We start from the raw sequence: 11,368 nt of genomic DNA, 5'->3' as shown, positions 1-11,368 counted from the left end.
GATCACCCGTGATATTATGAGAAGCGGCTGAATCAAGTATCCAATTTTTATCTTTTCCCATAGAAGTGGTAGCACAATTGATAAAGACATTCTGAGAATAAAACTGAAGGCAAGCCTTGACAGTGTGGCCTAACTGATCACACAGTTGACACTTGGGTTGATAGCGTCAGTTAGAAGTGTCATCTGAAGAGGAACACCGAAAGGTGCCTTCAACATAGTTGAGAAGATCATAACCAATAAGAAGTGCTTCAAATTGAGCACGCCATTGAGGAAAAGTGGAGGGAGTCAATTTTTCATTGATTTGGGCAGTGATGTTGAGAGCGATAAGGGGTTTTTCGGATGCGGAAGGGGGTTGGGTGTTGAGATTAAAATTGGGAGTTTGATCGGGGGAGGAAGACATTGTAGTTACTTGGCTCGGTAGAGATCGGCTCTTCTGATACCATATAGAGGATAAGCACTGCAGAGGTTTCAATGAATATTTTCCCACACTTTATTGATAGAGATTCTATGTAATTATATACAAGAATGAGAGAAACTAATTTAGGAAAAACATAAATGATAATGTTAGAATTGTGTTAGAGATTATAGTGGACAGTTGTACATTACAAGGATAAAATCAGTTACACGTATGGAATTTATGACCAAATGTTTGTCATGATTTTAGGCTGAACATACTCTGGTTTGATTGAGCAGAATCCACGCTTGTTTCCCTTGTACGATTAACAGTTAAATAATTTTGGTTCGATTAATGGTTAAAGAAAAAAATTATGTTAATAATTTTCAAATAAATTTCGGTTCGATTAACGGTAAAATAATTTCGGTTCGATTAATGGTTAAAGAAAAAAAATCGGTTAATAATTTTCAAATAAATTCCGGTTCGATTAACAGTCAAATAATTTCGGTTCGATTGATGTTAAAGAAAAAATTCGGTTAATAATTTTCAAAAAAATATTTTTTCTTTAATCGTTAATCGAACTGAAATTTTTTTCTGTAACCATTAATCGAACCGAAATTTATTTAACCACATAATTTGTTTAACTGTACAAGCCAAATATAAATTGTAATAAGTTAGAACCATTGGGGACCTTTGGTCCAGTGGTTTGGGTGCCTTGTTACTCTTCTCTCCCCTTAGACGCAGGTTCGAATCTCCTCGAGCGCATCTTTCTTGTTTAATTTTCCATTTCAATCAGGGTGGTGACACGTGTCACCACCTGATTGGTTATAAAATCACTTAATTAAATAATTTAAAATTCATAAATAAAATCTTCCAATCAGGTATTGACACATGTCATGTTCTAATTGGATAGTTAAATTTATTTAATTGAATTAAAATAGTGACTAAAGTGATAAAATATGTAAATATTAAGGACCAAATATATAATTATGCCAGTTTTATTAACGGACACGTCAGCAAGTCTGTTTTTTTAACGGAGAGTGATCTGATTGAATCAATTAAAAAGTTTGGTGGTCAAATTGAGATAAAAAATAGCTCGGTGGCAAGATCGATTAATGACTATAGTTTGGCGGTCTCCCGTGCAGTTTACCCTAAATTATATTATATATATGTGTCTAGCCTAATGGCTAAGGCCTGGCTACCCATATCCCTATGGTCACAGTTCAAACCATCCCAGTCACCTAAATCCCCTTTATTATTATTATTATTATTTGCCTCAGATATTGGGGTGTAACAGTAACTACGAAATGAAAGATGTTGGTACTAATGAATTATTAGTGATCAAATTCTTAAAATCCATAATAATGACACATACTAGGGATAATAAATGCTTTGTTAGCTCCATTGATGATAGCAAAAGTATTGCCATTTGTATTTGCTAAAAGAGTAAAATGAAGTTATAGAAAAAAAATATTTTCTATAAACATGAAGTTAAAAACCAACTTAATAAATAGACTAAGATAGTAAGAAACGTGCACAACATGATATTACTCATGAAGTAACATCACTATATTCTCCTAAATAAATGGAGTAGCAAAGTGGAAGAATTGAACAATAAAAGCAATGCTAAGAAGTTCTGAGTTGTCACATAACATGTGAGGAGAGAGAAGTTGTTCTATCAATTAATTACCTTTTAAATAAGGTCCACAGGAAATAAAAAAGACAAGACACCACATGAATTATGAAAAGATGAAAACCTGTGTCATACAAACACTTGAAAATGTGGGGTTGTCTTGAGAAAGTAATTGTCATATTACCAAAACAAATGAAAATAAGTCCTAAAATATGGATTGTATTTTCTTTAACTATCCTATTATTTAGAAGGATAGTCCGATGCTAGTTGGAATTTGATATTCAAGATATCAACAACACAAGTAAATATATTTTACATTGGAAGGAAAAGTCATGTTATGGAAATCCTTAAGAAAACGGTTATAACCAGATTCTTAGTGAAATCTGAGTTTGAAGCTCAAGATAAGTCAGGAGAATAAGCTGAACTGCTTTGGAATTTCTTTAAGAATATTCTTAAATTGCTTAAACATGTGCCCACAATATGCTTTTATTGTGACTAGCAAGTGTAATGGTAAGTCGAGACATATGCATCGTCAACATAATACGATAGACAACTGATTTCAAATTGAGTTATCGCTGTTGATTTTGTAAGATCAAAGGATAACATTGTGGATCCGCTAACCAAAATGTTAAATCGAGATCAAGTTGAGAAAACATCTAAATGAATGGGACAAAACCCATAAAATTTAAAGGTGTTATATAAAGGAAAACCTTACCTTGTTGACTGGAGATCCCAAGATCTATGTTCAAAAGGACAACCTAATTGCATAACTCTTGTACGGTCACTGTGGGAGTTTCTTATTCCAAGTTCGTTCCTATGATGTAAACAATGATCAAAGTGGTATAGGCTAAGCAAAAAGCTTTTAATGACCATTGTGTGCTACAATGAGCCGAGCAACATAAGTCACCTATATAAGAGTGAAGTGAGCCCGCTTCAAGGAGACTATTGGGTATAATTCTTTCAAACTCTTACAAAACCAAGCAGATGTCCATGGCTTTAAGGATATACCCATGAGAACTAAATTCTTGTTAAAGGGTAGCTGTGTGAAATATGTCATCGTTTACACAAACGACAGAACAGTTCAAGGACATCGTGTCTAGTGTTTAACCAGTAAAGTAAATATACTTTCACAAGGGAAGGTTCAAAGGAGGACACTTACATATCATATGCAACTATCAACGTAGAGATTATCACCACATCGTGCCGAAATGGTTTTTTTTATTAAATCATCAATTTCATTCATATGTGAATTGTTGGAAAAATGGTGAATTTAATTGATGGATTTGATATTTATATTAAATTCATTGTCCTTTTGACTATTGCAAATTAAAATATAATTGTTAATTTGAATATTAGTAGGACAATTACTCTTTTAATAAGTCAATTTAAAAATATATTTGTTATCTTTTTAATTTTGAATATTAAAAGATAATTATATACTTTTTTATATTTCAAATTAAAATAATATATGTTTAAGTTTGAATAATAAAAGGAGTTTACCTTTTTATCATTACAAATTAAATATATTATTTAATTTGAATATTAGTAGGATAATTACTCTTTGAATATGTCAATTTAAAAAAGTAATTGTTATCTTTTTTAACTTTGAATTACTTTTGTATATTTCAAATTAAAATAATATTCATTTAAGTTTGAATGTTAAAAATAGTTTTATCTTTTGAATTTTTCAAATTAAAAGATATTGTTATATGTTTAACGTTGAATATTAAAATATATTTAGTTGGATTAAATCTCTTTTGAAAATCTATAAATAGTGAGCAAACCTGTCAGGTTTTTTACATCTCAAAATATCTCACAACTCAGTTTTCAATAACTTCTCTTATCTTGAAAAAGTTTTCTCTTTCTTAGTTTTTCCGGTAATAGTCGAAGGCAAAGATCGTTCGTGATCTATGCATATATGCTATTGTAGTTGATCATTAGTTGTTGTATTCTATGAGACAGATGACCAACGAACTCGAGCACCAAAAGAGTAGCCGAAAATTTGTTTAAGGAAACTGTGTAGCGACAGACCTCAATTGTTTTCGATTGATATATCAAAATAAAAAGAGTATTTTATTTCCATTTATTTTTATCTTATCTTCTATGAAATTTAACATTTTTTGTTTATTTGGATAACAATCTCAAGATAAGAGTAAATTCATTCATTCTCTTTATCACTTTGTATTTTTTATATTTTAAAATATTTTTTATTATTATTTTTTATATCATTTTTGGATTAATGTGCGTGATTTTTTCTATCATCTTCATAGCCACTGCTCCACTGTGACGTTAATGATAGAACCAAAATAACTGTAAAAATAAACGGTAATGATGAATTTTGATATTATATTTAAAAAAAAAGAGAATTTAGAATACTAAATTCAAAGGGAAAAGAATAAAAGGAAGAAGTGTGAAATAAATAAAATTGAAAACTTGGAACGATGTCACCTATGTCATGTTTGAGGTATGGATCATGCTCACATAAATGACGACGTAGGATTGGGTTGGCCCCACCGGTGGCAAACGGACGGCAATCGGCATGCCCACCCGACCTTAACCATGCACTCCTACTAGCGTATATGACTGCTGACATGGCTCCATATGTATCTCTAGGTTCGCCGCCGCCCTCTATTATTCTACGAGGATATAATTGTCACTAAATTATTTTGGCCTTCTCATAAAATCGATTATTGATATACTCAACTCAAAGTTTAAATTCATATAATTCGACACTTTTTTCATTTAATGTTCGCATGACATTCTTTTTTCAATATCGTGACATCTTTGTCATTACTCGGCTAATATTTCCTTAGAACGTCACTCTATTATGTGATACTTAAAAAGATAGGATGTATAAATAATTTTTTCTCCATATCATTATCAAAGGGAATAATTTTTTTTCAAAACTGTATTTGTACGTTTAGTTCACGAAAGAGGTCATTATAAAATAATAACTACAATAATGATAGTTTTTTTGTTAAAACGTGAAAATGTCATTACTTCCAAATTCATATGTATTATACAATTTCTGTCACTTTGAACAATAATACTCCTAAAATAATGAATTATTTTCGTATAGATCCTTCTCAATTCTCATTCTTCGTGTTTTACTCAAAATTTTAAACATAATAATAAGTATCATTCTCTTGTTTTACTCAAAATTATAAACAACATAATAATACTATACAAAGAGTGTAATTTAATTATTAAAATTAAGTATTTAAAACTACTTTAATATATTAATTATTTATAATTTTATATATGAGATGAAAATTATATTATTGTAAAAAAAATAATTATTATAAAATAATATCTAACTTTGAGTTATTAAAAAACCAATCTTATACATTAAAAAAATATTTTTATTCATTTAAGTATGCAACATTATTTTTCATATTATATTATATTTTATAAATAAATATGATTGTAGATGCTCGTTTCTGTCCGGGGCTAGGTCGCTAAACCCGACCCCAAATTCGTTGGAGGCCCAACTCAAGACCAATGAACAACAGTTGTATGCAGAAAAAGAAAGAGATCAATGTTGGTTTTTAGCAGTTGGAATAATCAAATAGTGGGGAATTAAAAACTGAAAAGAGTCAATTTTGAGGGGGAGGTAGAAAATAAGAGAGAACAGAGAAAGGGGGAGAGGATTCTACTGCTCGATTTTTAAAATGGAATGAAAATACAGTAAAGAAAAAACCTCCATGATTGTTTCTTTTTACAGAAAATAAGAGCGAACAAAAAGGTTGTGATTCCCCCCCCCTATTTGGAGATCACAAAGCAAAAGGAGAGAAGAACCAGAGACCATTTTTTAAAAGAGAAAGGCACGAAAGATTGTCTGGGTTTCGTTGTTTTGTGTTGCATGATAGAACGACAAATAAAAACACAACATAGCAAGCAACACACCATTCGCTTTAGCTATCCAACAACAAAAGCAATACAAAGCAAATCCAATACTTGTAAGATTTTCCCTTCACGATTACTTATAGTTGCATTTTTTTTCTTTTCCATTTGTTTTAATAGATTTCAAGATGAAATACAAACAGAGAATAAAAAAACAATATGATAGAATCCAAACAGCACGGTAGTAGTAATAGAGAACCATAGAGCCAACATTGAATCAAAATACTAACTATTAATGTTTGCTAATTATGATTTTAGAAGTTAAAGCCCTACCATAAACTTGAATTTAAGGTCTCCAGTCACTGCCTCTTCCATCACGGTTGTATCCAATTTTTCTTCCTCCAAAACTGTCGTCATCTCCTCTGTATCAGTATGATTAAGCTTCGTTGATAGTATGTTTAGTTTCCGTTGGAAATAGTTGAACCATTAAGAGTCGTGGTAGTCGGGGAGTTAAAAAGCATTGTAAGTTTTGGGTTTAGGGTCATTGGGTTCGTTTTTCTTTGGAGATCATGGGGGTCTTGAGGGCTCGACTGAGGTCTTGAAGAGAAAGAGGGCAACGGCCGAGGATTAGGTTTAGAATAAATTTGGGGTCGATTTGGTGAGTCTTAGTCTCATGTTTGTGGTCTAGAGAGAAAACCAAAGAGTCGGATTGGTTTGGGGCTTTACCCAGTGATTGAACAGTGGTCATGGTGTGTAGAAAATCTGACCGAGAGATAGAGAGAGTTGGTGAGAACTTTGCCCTTAAGAGGTGACTAGAGTAAGATCCTTTGATGAACATCCGAGCGGTGGTCGGCATAAAGAGAGTTTCGCAACTCTCTGCTTGAAAACGAAAGTAAAATGAGAGTGGCGCCGGGTGTGTGCGTGAGAATGAGAGCAAGGAAGATTTGGAGAAGAAGAGTGAAGCGTGCGGCTGGGTAGGTGTTGTGTGCGTGAGTTTAGTTTAGGTTTAGACAAATGTAGATTCCATTTTAAATATTTAGGGTAAATCAGGTTTCCAGTCCCCAAATTTTAAGACTATTTTACACTTTAGTCACCTTTAGGATTGCTTTTAAATTTAATCATTTGTGTTTGTCTTGATTTAGTTATTTTCTAGTTTTTAGTTTTAGTTATAATTTTGTTAGATTATTTGGGTGTAGATTCCTCATTCATGCACATATTCCATTTTAATCCATACTTTAGTTTTAATTTGTATGTCAAATTTTACATTCATTTAAATTTAGTCACTACATTTATGTATATATACACTTTTTAAAATTTATAGTTTAGCATGTTATGATTTTGTTTTTATATTTGAGTCACATTTTGTACATTAAGTGTTAATATGCGTAATTTATGATTTTTAATTAAAATATACGTACATAATTTTTTGTATGTCACATTGTATGCTTTTTTTTAATTTTGTTTAATTAATTTTGGCATGACTTTTTTGGCATAATTTGTATGATACCCTTATGTGCATAACTCGACTTATAAATACATAACCGGACTAAGGGTAATACCCTTTTAATTTAAAATTGTCTTGAGCGACTTGTCTTAACTGATTAGAGAGTCGTTTTGACTATTTTAAATTAAAAACGTATCCCGGAAGTGAAACAAAAAAATTGATTCGTCACCTAAAATTAGGAAACGAAAGAAAAGGAAATGTTATTTTATTTAAATTTATCGAGAAAAGGTTGTTATAACTTTTAAGATCTGGTCTCGATATTTGTAAATAATCGAACATTCCTTATCTTTCTAAAACGACTCGGCAATTTTAATTTAATTTATTTGAGTGCTTTTGAATGTTTTTTTTAATTTATATCTTTGTTCTATGGGATCAAAAATCAAATTAAGTCTGAATTTGTAAAGTTCATTGCAAAGACGTTAATTAATCGACTAGGTACCGATTTAGGGCGTTGTGGGGGTGCTAATCCTTCCCCACACGTAACCGACTTCCGAACTCATTTTTTGGTAACGCAGACCTCAATTTGTTGTTTTAATTAAAACTATTTTTTTATTTTTATTTAAAATGACAACATTTTTGGGTGCCCAATCACACCTTAATCAAAGATTAGTGGCGACTCTTCGAACCGTATTTTTCGATCATAAAGAAAATCCAAAATTTTTCGAAACGAGAGGTCTTTTAAATCGCATTTGTTTTAAATTAAAAAGAGATAAATTAAAAATTAATGTGGTTTTCAAAATCTCATTTTTTTCACTCTTTATGAAAAAAATCGTTTCGACAATGATACTTATGAAAATTATTTAAAAATATAAATTTGATATATATATATATATATATATATATATTAAAAGATGGATGTTTGATTATTAGGAAATAGACATATGACAGAATACAATATTGTCATAAGCCTCTTAAAGGACCGTCCTACACTTAAGTGGAAGAAATAGAATTCTACGTATCAAAACCAAGAAGAAAAACAATCGAACAAAACAAGTCAAGAGGAAATCACACTAAACGCCGCAAAAACATTGGTAAGCCGTGAACCAATAGAAGTGCCACTGAAACTAAAGATTAATTTCCAAACACAGAGGAGAGATGAACCACCAACTAACTGCAGGGTATCCCTTCCTTTGCCACCATTTGCATTTCTGGGAACAACTTGTACCTTCCACCAATATTTTCAACATTGCTGATGGCAGAAAAAGCAATCGATGAAAGCAAGACGGGGCAGACTGTGGAGCGTTAATCCAAGAAACTACAGTATTACTGTCGATTCCATTGTAAGTCCAAATATAATAATTCTATTAATTATATGTTAAATATATTTTTTCTCTAAAGCTAGACAATATAACTATTAAAATATTTTTATAATTTTTTATTTAAACATTTATAATTTAATATCAAAGTTTAACTTGATGAAAAGACATAAATCATAAAAATAGTTTAATAAAATATGTATCTAAGTAATCTTATTTTCAAAATAATATGATATTTTCAAAGTAATATAATATTTTAATATTCTTATTCTTTAAGTTAATCTTATATTCCATGAACTATCGATTCCAAAAAAAAAATCATTTCTCAACCCTTGAAAGCACTGTGTATAACAAAAGAAACTATTTTTCAAATTAACTCCAGCAATTAAGTTTTTTTATTATTTGGAATACATTAATGTTTATATTAGTCAAGAAATAATAAAAATAATGTAAATAATGGATATGACAGTGATATGAACCAATAAAGGACCGACCATGATCCATATTTATCAAGATCGATGCCCTTTATTGACCGATTGTGACCAAATGAATGGAATAGTGGACTAGTTTTCTATTTAACTCTTAACACATTAATTTTATATGGCCATCCAACTTCATCGTTTATCCATAAATTCATAGTAATTTATAATTGATGGATATGATATTATTAATAATATATATATATTATTAATACTATATTTTTAAAAGTTAAGTTATATATTCAATTTAATAAATTTAGTTTTATACAATTTTTTAATTTAAATTAATAAGAATGAGTTGAATTATTATTTAACAAAAAAAAACATTTGAATAGTTTAATAGAATGATTATGATTATATTTTGTACTAACATAACTTAATTTGATTAAAAAAATTAATAACTAACAAAATATATACTCTCAAATGTTAAAATTTTATTTTAGAGATGATATTATTAGGATGAGAGTGACTTAAATGTAAACGTGAATTTTTCATCTCTAAAATTTAAATCTCTAAAATAAATATTAGTTCATTTTTTTCCTAAAAGAATAGTCTGCTGTTTCTAAAAGAAATCTTTTTCTAAATTATATTTGCTTTTAGAAACAACAGACTATTTTTTTTTAGAAAAAAAAATGAACTAATATTTATTTTCTAAAAGAAAAGAGATAGTTTTTGAATTTTTAAACTTATGGGATTTTAAAAATTTCACGACACTATTAAAATTAAACATATTAATTAATTGAGTTGGATTAAATCTAATTTAATTTTTTCATTCAAATCAATTTTAATTTAACAGTAAATTAATATTCACGACATGCTTAAAATTTATAGTAAACCTTTTTTTTATTAAATATAATAGTTAAATATCAGATAATAATTCAATTTATCAGAATTAATTTTACCAAATTAAAATAAATGTTAACATAAAATGAATTATTATATGATGTATTATTAGTTCAAAAGGCAAAAAACCAAGTTGGTGGAATCTTTGTTCATCCACGTCGAGGGCGGCGGACCAGGACAATAAATTTTTGTTTGGCCGGTTTGGTTGAGGTTGTTGTTTTTATTTAACACTTCACAGAAAGAAAAATAATGAGCGGCTGTTTTAATTCTTTTAATAAACGATAACTCTTATTTATAATTTAATGTATTAATTATTTTTCTTATTTATTCTATAAATATGAAAACTTATTAATATTTTAAAAATTACTCTAATGAATCATTTATCCATAAATTATAGATACATTACGGAGTTATGTTATAAGATTTTTAAAAAAAAATTTATAAATTAGTCTAATAATTTAAGTCCTTAATATAAAGAAAAAAAATATAGTTTTGAGACTTTTTTTTATTCAAGTATACTTTTATCTCATATCTAAAAGTACAAAATTCAAAAAAGAAACAATTCACCTCAAAAACTACAAAAACAATGCTAATAATGGAGGCATTGAATTAACCATGTCCCGTCACTGTTCTTTTCGTGGACATTTCAATTTCAATTGAATTCCTTTACAACTCTAGGCTGGAAGTTCAGTTTGAATTGATCAATTCTACGTTTAAAAATTATAGATTCGATTCTAAAGTCTATGTTATTTGATCGCATCCAATGAATTAACTCTGATCTATTATATAAACTTATTTTCATAAGGTAATCCATTAAATAACCTAAAAATTAATTTAATTGAATAAGTTAAGATTATAAAAACAAGAAAGTTGTATGAACTAACTACTTCAATAGTTAAAGAAGGATTGTTATCCTTAAAAATCTCAGATTCGAGCACTAACAAATATTTTTAAATATTTATTATCAAATAAATTAAAATATTTAAATATATATATATATATATAATATATTCATAAAAGTAATAATTATTGAAAGTTAATATTTAAGTGAGACAGATTACTGGGGCACTCATGATGGGACCTCACCAAAGTACCCCAATTATGACTATTTTATATGATAAGACAATTATATTTAACATAATTAGAAGATTCCCCTATTCTTTTGTTCAGATAAGTAATCCATCTTTGAAAATTCTTTTAAAAAATACCATTAATTACTTTCAAAGAATTAATCATGAAAGTTACTGCCTTGCAACCACTTTGATTGTGAAATTTTTTCTTACTGTCTAACTATATCCCCATTTTTACAATCAAAGTTACACAAGAAAATGACATCTTTCATTGTTTCCGGTAGGTAAATTAGGGTAAACCTTCATTTCAATATTATGCTTAATACGGAGGCAATTCATTTTAGAT

Source organism: Hibiscus syriacus, unplaced genomic scaffold (assembly GCF_006381635.1).
Source record: "Hibiscus syriacus cultivar Baekdansim isolate YM2019G1 unplaced genomic scaffold, ASM638163v2 tig00110378_pilon, whole genome shotgun sequence".
Lineage (NCBI taxonomy): Eukaryota > Viridiplantae > Streptophyta > Magnoliopsida > Malvales > Malvaceae > Hibiscus > Hibiscus syriacus.
The sequence above is the reverse complement of the archived record's forward strand: the minus strand, read 5'-3'. Positions refer to the sequence as shown.